The sequence below is a fragment of the Eublepharis macularius genome, chromosome 13 (assembly GCF_028583425.1).
Source record: "Eublepharis macularius isolate TG4126 chromosome 13, MPM_Emac_v1.0, whole genome shotgun sequence".
Lineage (NCBI taxonomy): Eukaryota > Metazoa > Chordata > Lepidosauria > Squamata > Eublepharidae > Eublepharis > Eublepharis macularius.
In genome coordinates, this window is record NC_072802.1 from 23056271 (window position 1) to 23079027 (window position 22757).

Here is a 22757-nt window from a genome sequence, read left to right on the forward strand (position 1 = left end):
TTACAGAAATAAAGTGCTTTTGACAGCAATTTTTTGGGGTGGTTCTTTAATGTGAAGTGAGTTGTGTTATTTTTGTGTAAGATACTGCTTCCATGCCCTTTGGTGTTCCCCCCTGCTGTGTAACCTAAAGCTGTTCAAGAAATAAAGTGTTTTTGACAGGAATTGTGTTTTGTGATTCTCTGATGTTAAGTGAGTTGTGTTATTTTTGTGTAAGATAGTGCTGCCATGACCTTTGGTGTTCCCCCCTGCTGTGTAACCTAAAGCTGTTCAAGAAATAAAGTGTTTTTGACAGGAATCATGCTTTGTGATTCTCTGATGTTAAGTGAGTTGTGTTATTTTTGTGTAAGATAGTGCTGCCATGCCCTTTGGTGTTCCCCCCTGCTGTGTAACCTAAAGCTGATCAAGAAATAAAGTGTTTTTGACAGGAATCATGCTTTGTGATTCTCTGATGTTAAGTGAGTTTTGTTTTAATTTTTCTGTGTGGGGGACTGCTGGTGTAATGTGTCATAATGCTTTGCCTACTTGTACTTTGGAAGGGAGAAAATAATTTTTTTAAAACTTTATTTTGTGTTGTTCTTGTTTTATTCTTTGTTGTGCAGTTGGTTCCCATCATAGGGAACAATGGGGCTGGCTGGCCAGCCATCTCTGTAGGTGGTGGGGGAATTTGAGGGAGGGTGTCTGTGGTTCAGGTGCTCTTTCACAGGGACCAGCTGGCACTCAGAAGTGTGCCCACCATTGTGGCACCCCTGGGCTGTGCAGAATTGCCCAGGGAAAGAGAGTTTAGAAGTTCCCAGCATAGGGAACAAAGGGAGAGGGCTGGCCTTTGCCAGCCTGTTCCTGGGGTTATGGGTGTAGGGCAGGTGGGGGTGGATTTGGGTCTGTGAGGGGCTAATGTGGGGATTTGGGTCTGTGTGTGGCAGCTGGGGGGGAATTGGGTTTGTGTGGGGCTGTAAGGGGTGGACTTTAGGGGCTGAGAGGACCTACTTGGGGATGCCATGAAATGGCCCCCCCAAGTGGGAGCAGTCTGAGCCTTGGTGGGGGGTGGGAGGAAGGGTGGGAGAAGGGCCCCAGAGGGCTGGGGGGCATTTTGCATGCAAAATGCCACCCCTGGCAACACAAGCCTCCCCCAGCTGTCAGTGGTAGAGATGAGAGCAGAGCACCTACTTGGGGAGGCCATGAAATGCCCCCCCAAGTGGGAGCAGGCTGAGCCTTGGTGGGGGGTGGGAGGAGGGGTGGGAGAAGGGCCCCAGAGGGTTGGGGGGCATTTTGCATGCAAAATGCCACCCCTGGCAACACAAGCCTCCCCCAGCTGTCAGTGGTAGAGATTAGAGCACCTACTTGGGGAGGCCATGAAATGCCCCCCCAAGTGGGAGCAGGCTGAGCCTTGGTGGGGGGTGGGAGGAGGGGTGGGAGAAGGGCCCCTGAGGGCTGGGGGGCATTTTGCATGCAAAATGCCACCCCTGGCAAAGGAAGCCTGCCTCTTCATTTTTTCCCCATAGGAAATAATGAAGAAAGATCAGCAGCAGCATGCTAACAATATGCTGCTCCTTCGCTTTCTTATGGGAGGATGGGGGGACCTGCTTTGGGGGGCCATAACATGGCCCCCCAAAGTCCAATCTGTCTGAAACTTGGGTGGTTGTTAGAGAAGGGTTAGAGGAAGGTCTCCACCAATTTTGGGCTTATTCGGTGGGAAAATGCCTCCTCCAGGCGTCCTGGAAGACGGAGGCATTTTCCCATAGAAAAAAGCCAAAAGAATGCCGAAATAATGCCGAAAGAATCCCGAAAGTCGAAAGCCGAAAGAGATTCTTGTTTCGGCTTTCGGCTTTAACGATAGAGAATCTTCTTTCGGCTTTCTACTTTCGGCTATAGCCGAAAATTTTTGGCTTGCACACCCCTAGTTGGAACGTGGTGGAACGGAGTTCTGGCACCTCTTGAAAATGGTCACATGGCCAGTGGCCCCGTCCCCTGATCTCCAGACAGAGGGAGTTTAGATGGCTCTCCATGCCAGTGGTGCGGAAGGCAATGTAAACTCCCCTGGTCTGGAGATTAGGGGGCGGGGTCACCGGCCATGTGACCATTTTTGCGGAGGGCGATTTAAACTTTTAAAAACTCCCCCCTTGTTCCAGCTGACCCAAAGTGACATCATTGTGCGGTCCTGAGTTCCACCACCTCTTTTCCCAGAAAAAAAGCCCTGGGGAGTACAACGTCCTTCAAGATCTCTGCCTTCCCAACAAGCATCACTTTTGTCTTGTCTGGGTTCAATTTCAATTTGTTCATTTAAGATGACCCCTCTGGACTGGATCAACACAAGGATTGTTTGATATCCATAAAGAGATTGTAGTAGAATAAAGCAAGAATCCAGTAGCACCTATAAGACTAACAAAATTTGCGGTAGGGTAGAAGCTATTGTGAGTCAGAGCTCACTTCTTCAGATACAGCTAAAATGTGAGTCCCTCTGTCCTTATATCTTGGAGAGTGGAATGACAGAGGGACTCACAATTCTAGCTGTATTCAAAGAAGTGAAAGCTCATGAAAGCTCATGCCCTACCACAAATTTTGTTAGTCTTATAGGTGCTACTGGACTCTTGCTTTTTTCTACTGCTACAGACAGACTAACATAGCTACCCATCTATCAGACAGAGATTGCTACTCTTTCTCAGCTTTCCCCTTCTCCCCCAAACAGCCACTTCCAATCCCAGGAAAGGTTACTCCTAAGAATGTGGAACCTGTGCAGAGTAATATAACAACACAGTCAGGAAAATGCAGTGGGAAAGAGGGTAAAAATCATTCCCTCGGCTGTTAATGGAGCTCTATATATGGAAGAAAAAGTAGGGAATGATTTCACCCTTTTCCCTCCTCCCCCAGTTTGTAAGGCTGTTACTTGACTCAAGTCTCTCAACCCAAGGGATAAACTTTCCTGGGGTTGGAAATGGCTGCCAGGAGAGAGAGGAAAAGCCAGGAAGACTCATGTTCACGCGTACTTTCCACTAAAAGATCCTGCAATCCAACCCTTTGACAGACACAGCCAGGCTCTTGCATTCCCCCCCCCCAATAAAAATACCCATTTACCTACACATGCCAATTAATTTTGATGGAAGCGCATTTCCAATTGCTCATCACCCAACATAGAAGCTGAGAACTTCTGGTTAGTTTGTTTTGGGCTGCAGTCCAGCATTTCCTAAGAAAGACCACATAACTAGGCAAGGGTAGAGGTTGAAGCTTAGCAGTAGAGCCTGCAGGAAGTCCTAAACCCAATCCCTGGTTATCTCTAACTAAGGAAACTCCGGTTGCAGGCACAGAGGTTGTTATTCTCTGCTGAGATCCTGCAGGGAGACTGCGTCAGAGTAGACACTGCTAAGGCAGATGCGCCCTTAATCTAATTCTATATAGGGGAGCTTCAGATATATACACAGACCAAACATTTACAGGAAAGAAAGCAGCAGCTTGGTCAAATTCACTCATAGGGAGCAATTCAGCAGTTACTTCTTTTCAAGGAATATGGATTCCAATGTAGCTTGAAATGCTGCTCTAATGGGAGACCCTGAGGGACAGACAATTTGGGGTCCGCATGGGAAACTGGCAAAGAACGATCCTCCCTCTCCTGTTAATGGAAATCTATTACTGGATCCATCCCACAGCCTCCATTCTTAGTACCTACCTTTCTGGACTTTGGAACTCCACTAAAGTCAGGCGCTGATTATTCTCTGGAAATAACCTAAGGTGTATGTTTATGTATGCTTTCTACAACAAGAATGGGTATAGTACATATTCTTCCTCCTTTCTACAATGTACTTATATTTTGCATTGGCCACCATCTACCCCGAAGAGGTAAGATTTGTAGGAAAGGCTAAAAAGCTGCTGTAGTACAGTGCTTAAGTGGTTCGGCTACAAGTCAGCACTCTGCTGGTTCGAATTCCACTACTGCCATGAACTCAGCAGGTGGCCTTGGGTAAGCCACTCCTCTCAGCCCCAGCTCCCCAGCTGTATTGTGGCAATAACAACACTATGTTTACTGCTCTGAGCGGGCACTAATCTGTCTAGAAGACCAGTATATAAGCACATTGTTGTTGTTATTGTAGATAGAATGTTCGACACAGACCAAGGGGGCCTTGGGTTCAAATTTCTGTTCAGTCATGAAAAATCCAATATTTAATCACTATTTTAATCTCTACAAAGGTCATGACTTTGGTATCTTTTATTTTAATAATCCTTGTAGTACGCAGTTTTTACATCTGCTTTGCTTGTCCCTTTCTTTTCTGTACCCCATTTTTGCTTTAATAAAAAATTAAATTTGCTTTAATAAATTAAATTTGCTTTAATAATAAAAAAAATCCACTAGGTATCCTTAGGCAAGTCACTTGTGCTGAGCCTAACCTACTTCACAAGGTTTCTTGTAAAGAATCAACAATTAAGTTCTTTGAAAGACAGGTAAGATTCACATGAGAAATAATCCACCTTGTGCTAGTCCAAACCAAAAAAAAATAGAGATTAAACTAACCTGAGAGATTAGAACCAGTATCTTAAATTTTGGTCTTTAATACTATGCAAAAAGCAGGGGGGGGATTAGGCTCTGACCATCATCTCGTTCTCACAAAAAACGCTGTGTATCTTTAGTGCTTAACAAGAAGGGAGTGTATAACTTCATTGATCCATGGGAAAGTGATGTATTTGAGGCCTGGCTTTGCAGACCAATCCATAACCCCACCATTAACGATTTTGCCATAAATCTGGGGGGGAAGGCACATAATGAAAGCTTTTCCCCTACCTCCTTTCTCCCTTTAGCAACATACACAATTTAGAACCTGAGATTTTGAGAGGAAGAGAATTTGTTTTGTGGAAGAACCTTTTAGCAGGTTCTCATCTTAAAGTGTTCCCCAGTTCCTTTCTGTCAGCAAGCGTTTTTACCCTTGTGTGGGAAGGACAAGACTAATGCTTCATCCATCCCGGAGCTTTTATGCATTGGTGGCTTGTAAATGATGCAGCAAGGTCACTCTGATAACTGTCATTTTTTGTTTAGTAAAACCCCAGAGTGGAGGGGGGAAGAGCTTAATGAGTATATTTTGCTAAACTGGTATCTTTGGAAACATTACACAAATACCTTCGACAGTGGATTCTTGGGACAATATTATGAGTAATGGTTATTGAGAAGTAATTAAACCAGGCCTGTATAACCTGTGACTAGGGTTGCCAGGTTCAGGTTGGGAAATTTCCGATTTGGGGGGTGCAGCCTGGAGAGGGTGGGGTTTGGGGAGGTGAGGAGCCTCAGTGGGGTATAATTCCATAGAGTTCACCCTTCAAAGTAGCCATTTTATCCAGGGGAACTGGTCTCTGTTGCTTGGAGATCAGTTGTAATTCCAGGAGATCTCCAGCTACCACCTGGAGGCTGGCAACCCTACCTGTGACCCTCCAAGCCAAGCATAACTCACCAGCTTTGTATTGTTGCCTGCCGGAGGCTTGACAACTGCACAACCCTATGCAGTCCCAGGCAAAGATATGGAAAACAGCAACACAGGTTTGCAAGGAAGCAAGAGAGCACAACAGCACAGCCTCTCAAACACAAAGGCACTGGGACTTCTGGTGAGGCCAGAAGCTTTTATCCCCAGGAAGTCATCCAAGCCAAGACCAAGCAAGCAGGCCTCGGAGAGAAAGCAAGCCCTCTACTGGCAAAGGCCTGGTGAGGCCTCACTCAAGTAGACTGCCAGTCTCTGAGCCAGCCGGCCTTTCCCGAACAACCAGGAACCAGGGCTCAGCAATATATATGCCCTGACATTAAAGTTGCTTAGCAGGAATATTCTGATTTTGCGCTCATATTTAAAACACAAGTAGGGAAATGACAGATGTTACCTTTAGACTGACACCAGAACCAGACCCACCCTTCACATATGCGAGTTTACACACACACACAGCACATTTCAAACCCACATGGAGAGGGAGTAGAACAAAACTCCCAATTCACAGGAGAAAACAGCAAGGCAGCAGAGCCCTCCAGATGAAGACGAAAGACGTTTCTGGAGAAAAGCAAATCGCCCAAACAAAAGCCTCTTAGCAGCAGCGTCAATCCTGCAAGGCATTCCCTCCCTACAACTTCGGGGCCAACTTGGCGCTGCAAATGAAATTCCTCACGGCTTGTTCGCCCCGTTCTTTCATACAGGGCAGGCCTCGGCTTGTTAAAAGCAACAGGCAGAAGGCGAGTTTCTGAGCAATGCGTCAGCACGGGGCACTCACAGGCAGGCCCCAAACACCTTCTGCCAGCGAGTTCCAACTTCCAGCTCTGGCACCAAAATCGTCACTCCTGAAGAAGGAGCCGGAGGCTTTGCGGGTGTTGAACTGCAGATGCAATAACATGCAAGAGCAGGGAACGAAACATGCCAGCGCTCAAACTGAACCAATAAATGGCAGAACGCCTCACAGCGTTCTCCTAAACGAGCTTTCAGTGTTTACGGATAAAGTTTAGGAGCGAGAAGATGTGAGCCAACACAACTCCAGGGAATGCTGCGTTGGAAGAATATGAGAGACTTGAAAGTGGCAGCTTTAAGTATGTGTCAGATGCCTGTACGTAAACAAAATACTTTTATGCAGACAGAGCCCGTAAATCTCCCATAACAACTCACAATCTCTGGATTTCTTCTTGTCCCAAAGGACTGCAGGAAGGATGCTGTCACCCCCACCAGTTCTGAGAAGCCCACAGCGAGCCAAGCATACGCATAAAGGCCACTGTTTCCGATGGCAACACCACTCTAGCACACACCTCTCTGCCATTGCTACTTCAGCCCAGATTCATGCAAGCCCTTCCTTTCGTTTCCCAAACCCATAATTGATTTACTTTAATTTTTATCCCACCCTCCATGGAGATCAGGGTGTGCTGCCCCTCCCCTCTATTTTATCCTCTCAACAACCCAGCAAGGTAGTCTAGGGCAAGAGATAATGACTGGCTCAGGGTCACTCTGTGAGCTTCACAGTGGAAAAGATTTGAACCCAAGAAGATTTTAACTCCCTACTTCTACTCCAACACACTAGCATTCTCCACTTTTACCTGGCACAACCAAGCTCTTTGTGAGGGGTGGGGGCAGGGCTTAAGCTTCTGCAATGACCAGCAACATGAAGAAACTAGTTCTGCTTTCACTTGTGGCCATTTTCTACAGAAACGCAGCAAAGCTGGGCCCATTAGCCGACGGGTGGCTGGGGCAGTGCGAGGAGGCTGCCCACGCTCCACACACTGCCCTGGCCACCTGCCATGCCTGGCCCGCGGCTGCTGCACCCAGCCAGGGGCGTGGCGGTGGCGGCAGTGTGGGGCTGGCTGGCTGCAGCTGCGGGCCAGGCATGCCAGCTCCATGGTGTGCGCCTCCGCCCCTGGCACCCCCTCCGGCGCCCCCTCCAGCCCCACGGCGCCCACGGCGCCCGCCTCAATGGTGGCGCCGGCCCTGATTAGAATACATACCACCTCACGAATACACTCTCAACAACTTTGTTCACAGGAGCATAGCAGGGTCTGCTTCTACCTTTCCTAGGACACTCCTGTCCATCTCACACCAACGGAGCTACTCTTAGGTTGGTACTCCAAAAAACCAAAGGAGCAAAGCATTTGTTTATGTGGCAGTTCAGTGGAGAACTTTCTTCATTATGTTCTAGCTTGTCTTTTATATGCTGAACCCAGAAAGAAATTTCTGACCAAGATCTTAAATACTATACATTCTTTCTCTGATTCCAATAAATTAGTTCATATGTTATCTGACGTGGATGCTTCTGTGTCCTATAAAGCGGCACTTTTTGCTTTGGCCGCTAGGAAAATAAGAGCAAGATTTTAAAAAACACTGCATCTTGTCATTCTGAGCTGTAAATTTGGGTCCTGCTTATGATTTGAATAATTTTAATGTTGTCTGTTATCTTAGAATTTTTAAATTTTTATGGTTGTAAATTTGCTATATACGTTCTGTCTTGTACAGGCCAATAGCGATATACAAGAAATTTACCAAACTATCTACCTATTCATCCCAGAGAAAACTATTTCCTTTAGAACAGAGGTGGGCAAAACATAGAGGCAGGCGGGGGGGGGGGGGTTCTGGGAAAAGAGGTGGTGGAACTCAATAGTGGAACTCAAGACCGCACAATGATGTCACTTTGGGTCAGCTGGAACAAGGGGGAGTTTTTTAAAGTTTAAATTGCCCTCAGAGAAAATGGCCACATGGCCGGTGGCCCTGCCCCCTGATCTCCAGACAAAGGGGAGTTTAGATTGCCCTCCATGCAGGTGGCATGTAGGCCAATCTAAACTCCCCTCTGTCTGGAGATCAGGAGGCGGGGCCACCAGCCATGTGACCATTTTTAAGAGGTGCTGGAACTCCGTTCCACGGCATTCCCGCTGAAAAAAAGCCCTGGAGGCAGAGATGAGAACAGCCAGTCTGCACTTCCATTATTAAACTCAAAGCTGACATTGGCCACAAATTCCCAGGAGTGCAGAGAGGTGACACTCTATGCCTGGCAACTCTACTGTGAAATTTCTCTATACTCCACATTGGAAATTAACAGTGGAAATGGAGTTTCTTTTTAATATCAGAATAAGGTCTAATTTGCAAAAAAGGTGGGCTGTGGCGTCAGCCTTCAACAAGCCCCATTATAAAAGATATTCTTCTTTCTATGGTGGACAAGGACCCTTTGGGAAAGAGAGGAGAAGGCTTCGCTAGAGTCATGATTCAGCAACGAATTTTTTTTCTCAGCCAGACTCTGGATCAGTTATGCCTTCACTGTCAAGAGGTCTATGCACACAATTGTTTTTGTAAAAATTTAACACAGATCTGTGAATTACGTGGATTGTGGTTTTTTTAAAAGACCATGTGAGAGTGAGAGTGAAGAATTCTCACATGAATTCCCTGAACAGAATCCTCTTTGTGAAAAAAGTTGCTGTGCAGAAGAATTTCTGAACAGAAGGCAAGTGTGTCCTTGCGAATACTTCATTTAGGACTGTTAGCCTTTCAGGTGCCCTGTCTAGTTAGCTTAGGGTTGCCAGCCTCCAGGTAGTGGCTGGAGATCTCCTGGAATTACAACTGGTCTCCAGGCCACAGAGATCAGTTCACCTGGAGAAAATGGCTACTTTTGGGGGTGGACTCTATGGAATTATGCCATGCCAAGGTCCTTTCCCTCCCCAAACCCCACTTTCTCCAGGTTTCACCCCCCAGATCTCCAGGAATTTCCCAACCTGGAGCTGGCAACCTTAAGTTAGCTTCTTTAGGTTACCAAGATAGTCATCAGACAGAATATAAATGCTATATACCATTTACCAACAACTTTGGCATTATACCAAAGACTTAGAAAATAGTAGGTAACATCCTAGGTTTTTTGCTTTTGTAAGATTCCATCTAAAATACATTCTTCTCTCCCCAGCTGTGATGCCTGCTGTTCAACACGATGACAAATGGCACAAAACCCTCCAGCCAGACTTTGTTCTAACCACAAGCCTATAGCTACAGCCCACACACTAGGAGTGACTATATAAGGGTTTGGAAGCCATTCGGCGTGGCTGGTTGCCACCAGTCCCAATAGAAGCCTGACATCACTTTGTTGTCAAAGCCGTGTTAAGCAGCTCTGATGGGCTAAAGAAAGAAGTAAAATTCCATCATCTCTAATACAGGATAATGAAGCATTCCTTGCATAGAAAGAGTGAAAAACTACTGCTACGCTTGTTTTTAAAGTCAGCAAAAACTTCTTATAGTGCCATCCTATGCACATCTACTCAGAAGTAAGCACTACTGATTCAAATGGGGTTTACTTCCTAGCAAGCATGAACTGGATTGCATTGAAAAACTGGGAATGGAAAAGCCACTGTTCTGTTTCCTTTGGTGGCAAAGTATTGTCTTTGCATATGGACAAGGAAAAGCTAATTCACATCATCATTTTTAAACAGCAAGCTGAGAGTTGAGTGGACAAGAGTGGAACTACCCTGTGCCTTTATGCAACTACTACATTCCCAGAGCCAGATTTCCTGCATCACTGTAAAAATTTGAAAAATATGTTGAATGATAGCCAAGAAACACACTTGCAGAGCTAAAAGGGGTGGTGTGAGCATTTAAAGGCCATCATACAATCATCTCATCAAATTGCATTTCACCCAATCTTAGGAGCCAAATATTTTTCTCAGTTTGTGTTAGCAATTAATGAAATCCCAAACACCCCACCGACACAAGCTACCTTTCGTCAGCCTGAGAATACAATATGATAATTCCTTTTGTTAATTTGGCTCTCCTCCCCAAGCTTCAAGGTGCAAACAAAGCATTATCCTCTCCAATTACTCAGCAGGGTACAAACTCACTCTCTCCACCAACAGCACAAGAGAAAGCCAAACGCTCTAAGTACCAAGCTACACCTTTCAATTTTGCAGTCACTAGATGATGAGCATGTATATGAAAATTCAGCTTTGGTACATTTACAATTTACTCCAATGTTGACCCATTGCCAGCCTTTTCTTTGGCCACCGTTGCAAAAACAGCCTCATTTAAACATCTTTGCTTGCACTCTACAGCTAGGTCTTTCTTCCTCCTCCCCCTCTGCCTAACTCACTCACTCAAAAACGGCTTTGCTTTATTAAAAGGAGATTTTCTAGACCATTAGCACTAGCGCAGCCTAGCTGATATAGCTGTAAAACAGAATCAATGAGCGGACTGTGTGATTAACTTTGCCCCTAAAAATGAATTTCAGTCGTTAGCACCATTCACAAACCTTCTTATGAAAACCCAGCCAACTCCGAAAGAGAATGAAAACTCTGAAAGAGAATGAAAACTCTGAAAGACAATTTTTATAAAATGATGTACAGGTGGTACATGACCCCACAAAAATCAGCTAAGATGTTTAATGGGGTGTCAAATAAATGTTGGAAATGCCAAAAAAATGAGGGTTCCTTCTACCATATGTGGTGGACCTGCCCCTTTGCTAAAAAGTATTGGAAACAAATATACTTAACAATGCAAAAAATATTAAAGAGTAACTTACAATTAAAGTCACAGATGTGCCTATTGAGCTTAGTGGATAATTCAATAGAAAGTGAATTTGGAATTTTGATTAGATATATGATAATGGCTGCAAAAGTAGTCTACGTTCCAACAGTAGATGACTGGTTAATGAAAATGTTGGAGATTGCGGAAATGGCAAAACTAACGGAGTTGCTGAGGGATAAAACAACAGCCAACTTTGTGAAGACCTTGAAACCTTTCATGGACTTTCTGTATGTAAAAGAGAAGTCAGAGTTAATGATTTATGGATTTGAAAATTAGATTTGTAAGGCAGGCAATATATAATAGGCTGAAATATGAAAAAAATGCATATATCTTCACAGTAAAGTCAAAGTTATATACTTAGTAAAGATATGAGCATTACGGAAGAGTTATTGATTATGTAATGAGTTTAAAGAAATTTTGTAAAATGTCCAAAATGGTATGTCTCCCTCGATGCTCTTTTTCATTCATTTTTTTTGTTTTGGGTTTTTTTCATGTTTAGTTCTTGTTTCTTTTATGTGAATTTTTGCTTGTTATCTGTTGCAATAAAATTAAAAATAATATATATATGAAAACCCAGCCAGGTAGGTTTAACCCTTTGCAACAATGTAAGGAGACAAGTAGTAGTCTGTTAGTGAGAAATACTCACTGCTGGTGCCGCCTATAGGGCCTGCGGGAGAACTTGCTCACATTCAATACGACAGATCTGCAGGAAACACTTAGAAGCCAGCCATTAATGCTATTGCTCTAGGTGTCTGTCTACCTGTGCTTTATGGCAATGGCCAGTCAGCAATGTTATCAGTTTCAGAGGAAGGAAGTTCTTCTTCCCACCAGCTTCAGGCAAAAAAAAAAAAGCCAGCTCAGTCTTGTAAACAGTGGGAGACTTATGTCAAGCAAGAATTATTTGCAGATGACAAGGCAGAGAAGCATTACACAGAAGGCAGGCAATAGGCAACAAATAGGTGGGGTCAGGGGTCATTTCGTAGAAAAAGAGCAGGAGGAACTCATTAGCATAACTCATTAGCCTATGCCACACCCCTTGACATCACTGGAAGTGTGTCGTTAGCATAAGTGATTTGCATATGCCACACCCTGACGTCACCTATCCTGGCTGTTTTGGACCCAATCCTGGCCATTCAGGCCCAAAATTGGGCCCAAAATGGCCAAAAAGGGACTGAAAATGGCCAAAAAGGGGCCCCAAATGGTCAGGATCGGGCTGCTGCTGAATGGAAGAGTGACCCACCACCCATCAGAGGCCCGATCCAGGCCGTTTCGGCCCCAATCCAGGCTGAAACGGGCCCAAAAGAGTCGAGAGTCAGGTGGGCAGGGCCACCTGACATGTGACCTCCTTGGGGAACTGCCAGAACTGCATTTCTGTGTGTTCCCCCTTGAAATGAGCCCTGGGTGGGATGATTTTTGAGAAAGGAGTATACTTCTACAGGGATGCTTAGAAGTGCACTGAAGATCCCCAGCAATCTGAAAGAACTACAGTTCCCGAGGTAGTTTTGGGAGGAAACCAGAATGGCCGTGGCCGAGCAGCAGAGAATATGCTTTTCATACAGAAGGTCCCAGGTTCAATCGCTACTATTTCCATGTAAAAAAAGGCATCAGACCCTAGGAAGCCACCTGTCAGAATAGACAATACTGTCGTATAGGTTTGAACCATAAACCCAGTGTCACAGAAAGGTGAACAACAAAAGCAGGACAACTTTGAGTTTGTATCACGGCCGAGCACCATCAACCAAAATGATGCACTTGCTAAACTTCTCACTAGAAGTCCTGTCCATGCAAAGCTGAGTTCAGATGAACATGTATCAACTATGCAGGAAGGAGGGCTTACTCACTCAACAAAAAATGGGTTCATCGACCACTGTTGGGCAGCTGCCTGGCATGATAAAAGATCAGTTGCACACATTCATCATGCCAACCGATTGTTGTAATTAACACATGGAAAGTGTCATACACAGATTACTAACCAAGGCCAACCCTGCTTACCTTCTCACCTGGGCTATCCAGGTCAGGGCACGTATCCCACTGGAGGCTTTAAAAAGAAACCAGAAAAGATGTTCTCATAGATCTCCAGTGGCTCATCTGATTGGGCCTTCAAAATTTCATGCAGAAGGACTCAAATCAGGGACCAGCATCCTAGGAGCAATCTGCAGTATCGGAATCCCTGATCTCACCTCAGGTAGAACAAACCGATGTGCGATTCATATTTTTTGGCAACAAGAAACCCAGAACTTGCTAAACCACTCCAGAACTCTGCATAAGAAAATTGGGCTGATTCCTACCAGAGCCCTAAACGTCTTTTTCTGGATCCCCCTCCCCTCAGCAAGAAAATCCACAGGCAGGGGAACTAAGCAGCCATATCCTCTGGCTGCTTATGGTCTGTCAAGTGACACCCCTGGGGACTCTGACTGGCAAGCATTAATTCAGATGTAAATAATAGATGTGACTTTTGTTGCAAAACACCTGGACACCCCCTTAACTCATAAGGCCTGGGTCAAATTTTGCCTCCGCCACAAAGTCACAAGGCCTCCTTAGGCAAGTCACACACTTTCAGTTCTCCCTCTCCCAATTTGCAACATGAGTGTAATAGTACAGAAATGGTAATATTGCACAGTTGTGTAAGGATTCTTGAGATATAATAAGCAGACATCTTGCACTGCCTCAAAGGCTATCAAGTTTTTATTGTTGTATAAGTTTTCATGGACTAGGGGCACTTCATTAAATGTATACAGCAGGTCATCAGTAGACAGATTCCATAGATATATAGAGATAATGAGGTTATAGAGGGGGGAAGTTGTTAAAAACAGGGTCAAAGCGAGGCCGTAAAATGCAGGAAATACAAGGCAAAATGTAATTATGTAAAATTCAAATGTAATTAAGAAATGTACAGCATGATCAATGACACAATAGAACTAACTGGTGAAAATGCATCTCTCCTAGTTTTACTAAGCTTGTGAATGCCTGTCAAGCATTCACGAAGCTGCAGGATTCTTGGGTCTATCAAGGTCAGGATTGTCAACTCTGACTGGCAGCTCCAGGATCCCAGGTAAAGCCACAACTGTCTGATCTTCTTTACTGCCGATACCAGGGATTGAACCTGGGACCCTCTGCATGCAAAGCCGATGCTCTATCCCTGAGCCACAGCCCCTCCCCTCCAGCAATGACTGGAGAATCTGGAGTCTTTGCTAAGTCCTCAGGAGCTGGTGTCAAGCTTCCTGATTAATTCTAATTCAGCAGTTTTATGCTGGAGTCTCCCTTTGAAGTGATTTTGCTGGAGAAGAGGAACCAGTCTCCCAGGAAGGATGCAGTTACCACTCTGGTTTCTGCTTATTGCCGGTTTTAATGTCAGATTTATGTACGTGAAGTGCTTTCAACTCAGAGGAATAACACTCCGTGAATATTAAGGATCACTATTATTATGAGGAGGAAATAAGTACGCTGCGTTGTTATAATAGGGATGGGAGAATATCCCAGTTCGAAGCATATTGAACTGTTCTTGCTGTTGAGAAAGCCAAGCCATCTCTTTTAAGCGAACAGACAACTTCAAATGCGAGAGAAAGGTGCCAAATGCCTGCCGTTTGTTGAATTGCTTTGCTTCTTGCTTGGGCAGAGCCATAGTGTGAGCAGGACAAACATTTGTTAATTGCTACCCAAACACACACCATGTGCAAGACTCATCTGCTGGCATTCCAACAAATGTTTGCCCCCAGATACCATATGGCCTGTGGTCTTAAGCACAACCCTCGGTAATTCTCCTCCCTGCCAATGGCAGAACACATACATACATTCAGGTTCCAGGTTCAATTCCCAACCTACTTGGTTAACAGGATCTCAGTTCGAAAGGAAGGGCCCCTGCTTTAAAAGATTCACTGGTAGGTACCAGCCAAGAGAAGAGAGGACAGGACAGGACAGGACAAATTAACCATCTCTCTATAAAGCACGTTCATATATGTAGAAGATCGGGTATGCTGTCATTTCTTCAAAGCCAAAAACAGTCTGGGTGCAGTTTTTAGCTTCTTGAAAATCAAAGTTTCCTTTTTTTAAAAAGAAAGTTTCTAGTCCTTACACTGCAAAGATATGCTTGAAATGTCAACTATCATAGAGGAAGCTTGATAAGATTTCAATTGGCTGGACGGCCACACATAGTTCCTTAATCCTTTCCCCGGGACTACCAAAAGCAGAATTATGCATAAGAAATCATGCAAACGGTCAACCTGAAAAATATATGCTGGTCACAGAAATCCGGATTGTCTCTTTTCAGAATCCCTCTCTCATTTTCTGTTTTATCCAAGATCAAGTGTAGGAGCACCCTGACCTGGATAGATTAATAGGACCTTGCTTAGTAATTGGATGAGAGACCTTGAAAGAAGACCAGCGTTGCAGAGACAGGCAATGGCAAACCACCTCTGTTAGTCTCTTGCCTTGAAAACCCCACCAGGGGTCGCCGCAAGTCAGTTATGACTCGACAGCACTTCCCTCTCCAAGAATGGGAACAGGGAAACATCTGACACTGTAAGCAAGAGGAAGCTGAGTCGATGCTTTGCAACAGCCACATTTAACAAAACAGAAGCGGACAGTCCACTGCAGAGGACTCTCCTGGCGTTCCACAATGATGCAAAACCGAATTATTCAAAAAGGCTTTTTACTCATATAGGACAGCTGTATTGTAGAGAGGAGATCAGATGATCCGCTAATGAGTTAGGAACCTTAGGGCGAAGCTACAAGTGACGAATGACACTTGAACGGCAAGTGTATTTCTCCCTGTTCACTTGCGGTCCACTCAATCCACTTGCTGTTCAAATGTCATTCGTCACTTGTAGCTTGGCCCTCAGACTTTACCACTATGTTGTATTGGATTCCTGCTAATACTATGTCTTTGTGAACTTGTATCCACGGCTTTTTTTCTGGGAAAAGCGGTGGTGGAACTCAGTGGGTTGCCAGCACAGGGGGCAACTCTTGGCAGGAGGTGGTGCCCCTGGTACCCCATGTGCATGCTCCCAGGGCCAATGATGTCACTTTGGGTCAGCTGGAACAAGGGGGGAGTTTTTAAAGGTTTAAACTGCCGTCGGCAAAAATGGACACATGGTCGGTGGCCGGCCCCCTGATCTCCAGACAGAGGGAAGTTTAGATTGCCCTCCATGCCACTCCAGCAGCACAGAGGGCACTCTAAACTCCCCTCTGTCTGGAGATCAGGGGGCGGGGCCACTGACCATGTGTCCATTTTCAAGAGGTTCCAGAACTCCGTCCACCATGTTCCAGCTGAAAAAAAGCCCTGCTTGTATCTATTTAACCTATGGCATTGTTTATGGAAATGTTCCTGATATTGACTGTACTAATCTCACATTGTGTAATCCGTCTTGAGTCTCAGTGAGAAAGGCGGACTACAAATGACATAAATAAATTAATTAAATAAATAAACCAATCTACTCCCTCAACTTTCTATTTCAGGCTGCAGATACCCTCAAACCGTATTCTGACAATCATTTCCAAGGACAAGAGCCATCCCCCCCCCCCAAAAGGTTAGGACACAAAGAACCAGTTGCATGTACTGGAACAGCCTTATGATGCACCACAGCAAAGCAAATTAAAAGGAGGATAAGCAGCAGCGTGTCAAAATCCTCCCTTAGAGCACAGCAGAAGGTATGCACAACAAGCTCTCTGGGAACTTAGTATGGACAAGCCTTTTCCTGTGGCTACCGTGTCGTGTAATGAGAAAGATCTAGCTCAGAGCAGCTAAGTGTGAACCCTGTTTATTGGCATCTACAAATAATTACAATGCTAGCTAACCCCCCCCCCCCCGCCCCCCACTGACATCTCTCTATTTTGCCAGTTTTCCGTGGGCTTCAAGTTCCATACCTACATTTTCATGCTGCATGCACAAGACGCAGTCACTTCGTAAACACCACATATGGGAGGCTCAGACCTTTGCCTCTCCTACTGGGTTTTCTGCTCATTAATCAGCACAGCTTAATGGAGCTGTTCCTTCAAACAGAATAAGCCAGAGCCCTCATTAAGCAGAACCGTACAAGTGCTTTCTGGGAGGAAAAATAACAGTTGCTAACTCATGCTGTAGCCGGGCCTAGAAAACACAAACCTAGGGTGCAGGGTAGAAAGAGGCAGCCGCTGCCCACCCCTGAGCTTCTCCACTGTTCAGAGAATGGCAGAGACACAAAAGTTTGGTCAAAGAGAGGAGGTAGGGCCTACTCAGTAGTAGAGCACTTCTAAAGCAGGACATGCATTCCTGACTTAGACACACTCTAGACAATTGTTGAGGGGCAATTCTTTCCCTCCCCCAATGGACTGACAATAAGAAGCATAGGCCAGAAGAATCAAGGCTATCCACCCAAACTCCCTGCTTACCTGGCAGGATTGTTCCACCAGCAGCTCCATCAAAGATGAATCTAAGCAGCCCCAAAAAATTGTTGCTGCTTGTCCATCCCCCTGCCCCATGATTCTACCACCAGCCCTGTCCTAAGGAAGTGTACTTCTTATTCTGATCAGGTCCATTCTGCCCTTCTCCCAAGCCTGCATAAGACAAGGTTGGTTGCACAGCTTTTCAAGCATCTGTGAAACTCAGCACAAGGGGGATGCCTTCCCCCAGAGTTCAGAGCCCACAGCCCTGATGGCCCTTAGAGGCATTTAAGAGAGCCTCCAAAGCTCACCAAACACCGGATCATAGGGGGGGACAACGGCAGGAGAGGGCTACCAAATTCATTACCGGCTGAAACACCAGGATGCTCGACTGCTGATGTGATTCAGCAGGTTCTTAGGACAGACCCCCCCCCACCTCAGGTCTTCGCTGTGGGGAAGAGAGTCAGAGGCAAGGACAAATGCCGGTCAGCCAAAATGTACAGCTCCCTATAATGAGGCAACCCAGTTTTATTCTCTCCTCCACCCCATGAGGTGGTTTCTTGGCCGAGCATGGTTTTAATCCCAGACCTCAAGCCTAGAGTTCCATCTGCTGTGTCACGATGGCCCTTGCCAGTGAAAATGCAATTCCATTTTGCTAATTGCTACAGCTCCTAATGCCTGAAACTGGAGGAGGAGAATACGCAGAAACCAAACAGCCTCGACGAAGCAGGGAGGACAACCTTGTCGACCCCAAAGGGATAACTAAAAGCATCTGGAGAGAGAGAGCACAAGATAGGATTGGATTTTTTTAAAAAAGACTACTTTGAACCCCAGTTAGCATTTTTGCTCCAGCTGCTGTCCTAGGAATATCATTTCAGAATTCTATGCCTCTAACAAGGCCTCAGGGGACAGGCACCTGGCAGGAACTGAGAGAAGGCTACAGTTTGAATGAGCTGGCCTACGCTTCCAGCATAGATCTGGGTTTCTGAGTGGATTCCTCTTTAGCCGTGCTTGCAAAGCCATCAGCAACAGAGTTACTGCTGTGGAATTAGCAAAAGCCAACCATCTGAAAGGCAGAAGTTTCCCAGAAAACCAGTGCTCCAGGAACTCCCATGAGCAGAGAGGACCCTAAGGTGCCCCCACCTTCTGCCATGGCATCCTCAGCCAAATACAAGACCCCCGATTAATCAGCATGTTTCACAATCAAGGCTATTAGTCTAAACTTGGGGGGGGGGGAACAGGACCTAGAAAACATCAGAAAACCAACCCAGAGAAAGCCCTGCTTTAGGCTTGTCAATAATAATGTCAATAACAAGTCCCAACAAGGACCAGATACTTTTCTTACAATCCTGCCAGATGGAGCAAATCATCGGCCCTTGAAATGGGTGTGCAACTGCCAAGCCCAAAGAGGCATTGCACCATTTGCCCTGGTTGCCACAGTCCTGGGTCACCCACATGAACTTGGAAAGCATGCATCTCCAATTCAAAGCACAGATGTGCACAGCATGTATACAAGACTGTCCGCTCGCCCGGCTGGCCTTGTCAGCCCTGCAAGAACACACATGAAGTTGCCTTATACTGATTCAGACTCTTGGTCCATCAAGGTCAGTACTGTCTACCCAAACTGGCGGCCGCTCTCCAGGGCAGAGGTCTTTCCCATCACCTCCTCTCTGATCCTTTTAGCTGGTGATGCTAGGGATTGAACCTGGGACCTTCTGCATGCCAAGCAGATGCTCTTCCTCTGAGCCACAGACCCCCCCCCCTATTATGGAAGGTTTCCTTAATATTTCTCGCCACCCACCCCTTTGCTATGGAAGAGGGCAATTTCAGAAGCTTGGAACAGCTGTCAACACTGACAGCACAACTTTTCCTATAAGCGTTCAGCCATATCAAGAGGACCTTCTTGCAAAGTGTTTTCTTCCCGAACAGCTCTTAAATGCCCAGGAATGTTTCTGCCCTGCTTCTATTTTTTAAAATTATTATTATTATTTGGAACCATATTAAAATTAATAAATCTAACAGAAAACCGAAGGCGGCCATTTTCCTCCCCCCTGAGTCCAGCGTCGTCCTGCCCCTGCCACAAGGCCCCCAACAGAATAGCCAGGCACAAGACAGTTATTGTCTTCTAACACCTGTGCATCATCGCAAGACATGTTTATATGGAGACGACTGCAGAGCTGCAAGACTTCTACAGCCATTCTCATCCAACCCAGACTCAAAGATAACAGATGTTTTCAGGTAAATGTGTCTGAGGTTCAAGGAGGCTTTTTTGTGGTTAGGCCAGCTGGAAAGCTGACCCCCCCCACCCCCACCAACTCTAACCTGCAGCATATGCAAGGGGCCCCACACAGCAAACAACACTATGAAAAAATAAATGTTAGGACATCTCAGGTCCACGCAAAGCTTCAGTGCACCTCACATTGTGAGTCTGAGGTCATGCCATAGACTGCTAGGGCCATGTGAATACACTCTCGCTCAGGATTCAAAACAGTACGCAGGCAGCATTTGGCCACACAAAAGGCAGGAGTGACTCTTCTAAAGCCCTTGATTATCACACCCCACCCTTACCTGCAGAGGCCAGAACATGGAGGAACTCCACGAAGCGAACCTCTTGTCAGGTCTAGAGAATCCAGCCCCATATCCGAGCCAGCACAGTGATGTCTATTGTCAAATGCAAATTGAAAATGACACACACGGTGGATAAGCCTTGTATTTTCGGACGGGCACACCAAGAACGCTTGGGGATTGCGAGATCGCAGGTTAAACCCAGAAACTGCCCCACCTTATCAGGGCTCAGAAGATTTTTAGCCAGAGAACACACCATGGAGAGAGGTAATGCCGTGCACATAAGCCAGGTCCCAAAACACTCCAGCCAAGTCTTCTCGGGTTGCTCTGAGGCAGCAGGTCAGGGGGTGAGAGGCGGGAGACTAACCACCCAGAAGAGTCCCAGCTGCCCCAGACATCCACGGCCATTTCTTTCACCTCCCTTTGCAAACCAGCTGCTGTCATCATAAACTTTATCAACTCCAGCACCGGGACAGAAAGCTGCTGCTTTCACACAGGCTGAATATTGCACTTTCGGGATCGTTTGCAAGTGGATTTCCCCCTTTCACACAGTAAAATCCAGTTGCAACGTGCAGCCACGATCTAGTGAAGCTGCCCGACCCTGTTGAGAAGGGGGCTGGATTTTTCGACCGTGCCCCAAGCTCCACGGCTGACGCGAGCAGGGGATCTGCCAAAGGGGATCGGCTCTGAAATCTCCTGTGGCAGAGGAAGGAGGCAGCCGCCGCCAGCCTAGCCTAGCCTGCCTCCCTCCCCACCCTCGAAGCGTGCCGGCAGCCCCGCAGGGAAGGGCAGCCCCGCGAAGGAGCCGCGGCGCGGGGAAGCCGAAACGACTCCCGACTTGAGCACTCCGGACCGGCGGTTGACGCCTGGGAGGGAAAACTTGTTCCGCCCGGGGCTCCCTGGCCCTGCACCTGCCCTACCGCTTGGCTCCAGCTGCGAGGCGGGACGCCCACCGAGGGGCCCGGCGCTTCCGAAGGGGATCGGCGGCGCGGAAGGGGGGATCGGGGCCGGCAAGGCTGGCGGGGCGCGCCCAAGAACGGGCCAGCTGAGCGCGCTAAAAACTCGCGGCCGGCGCCCGAGAAAGAAGCAGCCGCCGCCCCCCGCTGCCAGCAAACTCTGCTCTGCAAAAGCAGCGCGGCGAAGGGCCAGGCCCGGGGCGGCGGGCGGCGGGAGCCCTCTGCCGAGGGGGCGCCGGCAAGGCCACTCGGGCCCCCCGCGAGCGCACGGCTCTGCTGCCTTTCAGGCGGCGCGACTCGACACCGTCCCCCGGCGCTGCCTCCCGCCGGCACAGCCCCAGCTCCCCTCCCCTGCCGCCTTCGAGCCAGCCGGCCGGCCGGCAGAAGTCCTCGGCAGCGCCCGAAGGAGCTCGGCCAGGCGTGCCCTACGTGTCCCCTCCGCGCCCAGTTCGGCGGAGGCGCCTCCGGGCCGGTCTGCCAGCGCGGGACCGCGAGAGGGTCAGGCCGCCTCTCCGCGCCGCCTGCGGGCCCTCCCGCCAAGGACTGACCGCCGCCCTCCCCGCCCGTCCAGGACTCGTCCTTTCCACCACCTACCAGCCGGTGCGAGGAGCCTCCGCGCCGCCTCCGCCGCCACCGCCGCCGCCCGGCTGTCATCTTGCTGGAGGCGCGGAGAGGAGGAGCCGGCGCCGGGCGCAGAGAGCGCGGAGCTGCCGGTCGGGGAGCGTGTGCGGGAGGGAAGGAAGGAAAGCAGGCGAGCGGGGAGGGAGGGAGGCGAGGCCGGCCCGGCCGAGGGGAGGAGAAAGGGAGGGAAGGGAGCCGGAGCCGCGCGCGCACGCCCGGCCGCCGCCTCCGCCTCCCCTTGGCGGCGCCTCCTCCCGGCGAGGGCGCAAGGCGGAGCGCCCCGTTCCAAGCGCGCCCCGACGGACGGACAATGGCAGCGGGCCAGGGAGCCGGCCGAGGGGCCGCCCTCCACGTGCGAGGGCGGCCGCTAGAGGGCCTGGGGGGACAGCGGGAGGCGGCCGGGAGCCCGAGCCCGGGCGAGGCTTCCAAGGGCCGGCGTGAAACGCGGAGAGGCGGCGGCGCTTTGGCTGCGCGCCCGACCGCGGAGCTCTTCCTCTTTCGCCCCTCTGCTCATTCCGAACGGACTCCTTACCGCTGATGCAGAGGCCCGGAGAAATCGCTTCGTCTGCCCTGGACGACCTCTGTGGTGGGCGAAATCTGCGCGGGGAGGCTTCCGAAAGTCTTCAGGGCTCTCTGCGCATTTCTGACCAGTGTTTTGATTAACCGACCGGGCATGCAGCGGAACGTTCACGTCAGCGCAATGGCCAAATTTTATGAAACCGATCTGAACACAGCGGTTTGCTGTTGCACGGTCTCCCCCCCCCCCCCGGCCCCGCAATAAACATTTTTGCTGTTTATTTAAAATGCCAATACATTTTAGGCACCAAGGCCTGGCTGACACGTATAGGAAAACGTGGGTGGTCGAGCCTTGAGGTGGTAGAATGGACTATACCACTTCAGAATGCAGGTTGTGAATTTCAACTATGAATAATAGTTTCAGGTCGGCATGAGTAGAAGAGCAAGATTCAGGTCCAGTAGCACCTTAAAGACCAACTCGATGTTCAGAGTATGAGCTTAGAAGCCTCGACTCTCAAAAGTTCATGCCTTGGAAATCTAGTTACTCTTTACCATGCAACTCCTTGAAAGTGGAAAGCAAGGAGAAAGCCCCCCCCCCCTTCACTTTCTGTGTCAGTTTTCTGATTGCAAGGAATTCTTAACATAGGGCAGCATTTCAAATAGTGACCCTCCATTATCCTCGCTTGGAATCTGAAATGTGCCTGATACTGTTTTTACTAAGCTGGTACTGTGTAATCCGCCTTGAGTCTCAGTGAGAAAG

The 22757-nt window shown here is 47.8% G+C and overlaps 1 protein-coding gene across 1 annotated transcript in view; it reads right to left on the bottom strand.

Moving 5' to 3' along the window:
* Positions 1-21499, bottom strand: part of MID2 (midline 2) — a 228760-nt gene extending 207261 nt beyond the window's left edge. The window contains exon 1 of the mRNA XM_054996708.1: positions 21455-21499. The gene's annotated coding sequence lies outside the window, so the exon portion shown is untranslated. The remainder of the gene's footprint in view (positions 1-21454) is intronic.
* Positions 21500-22757: the final 1258 nt, after the last annotated feature.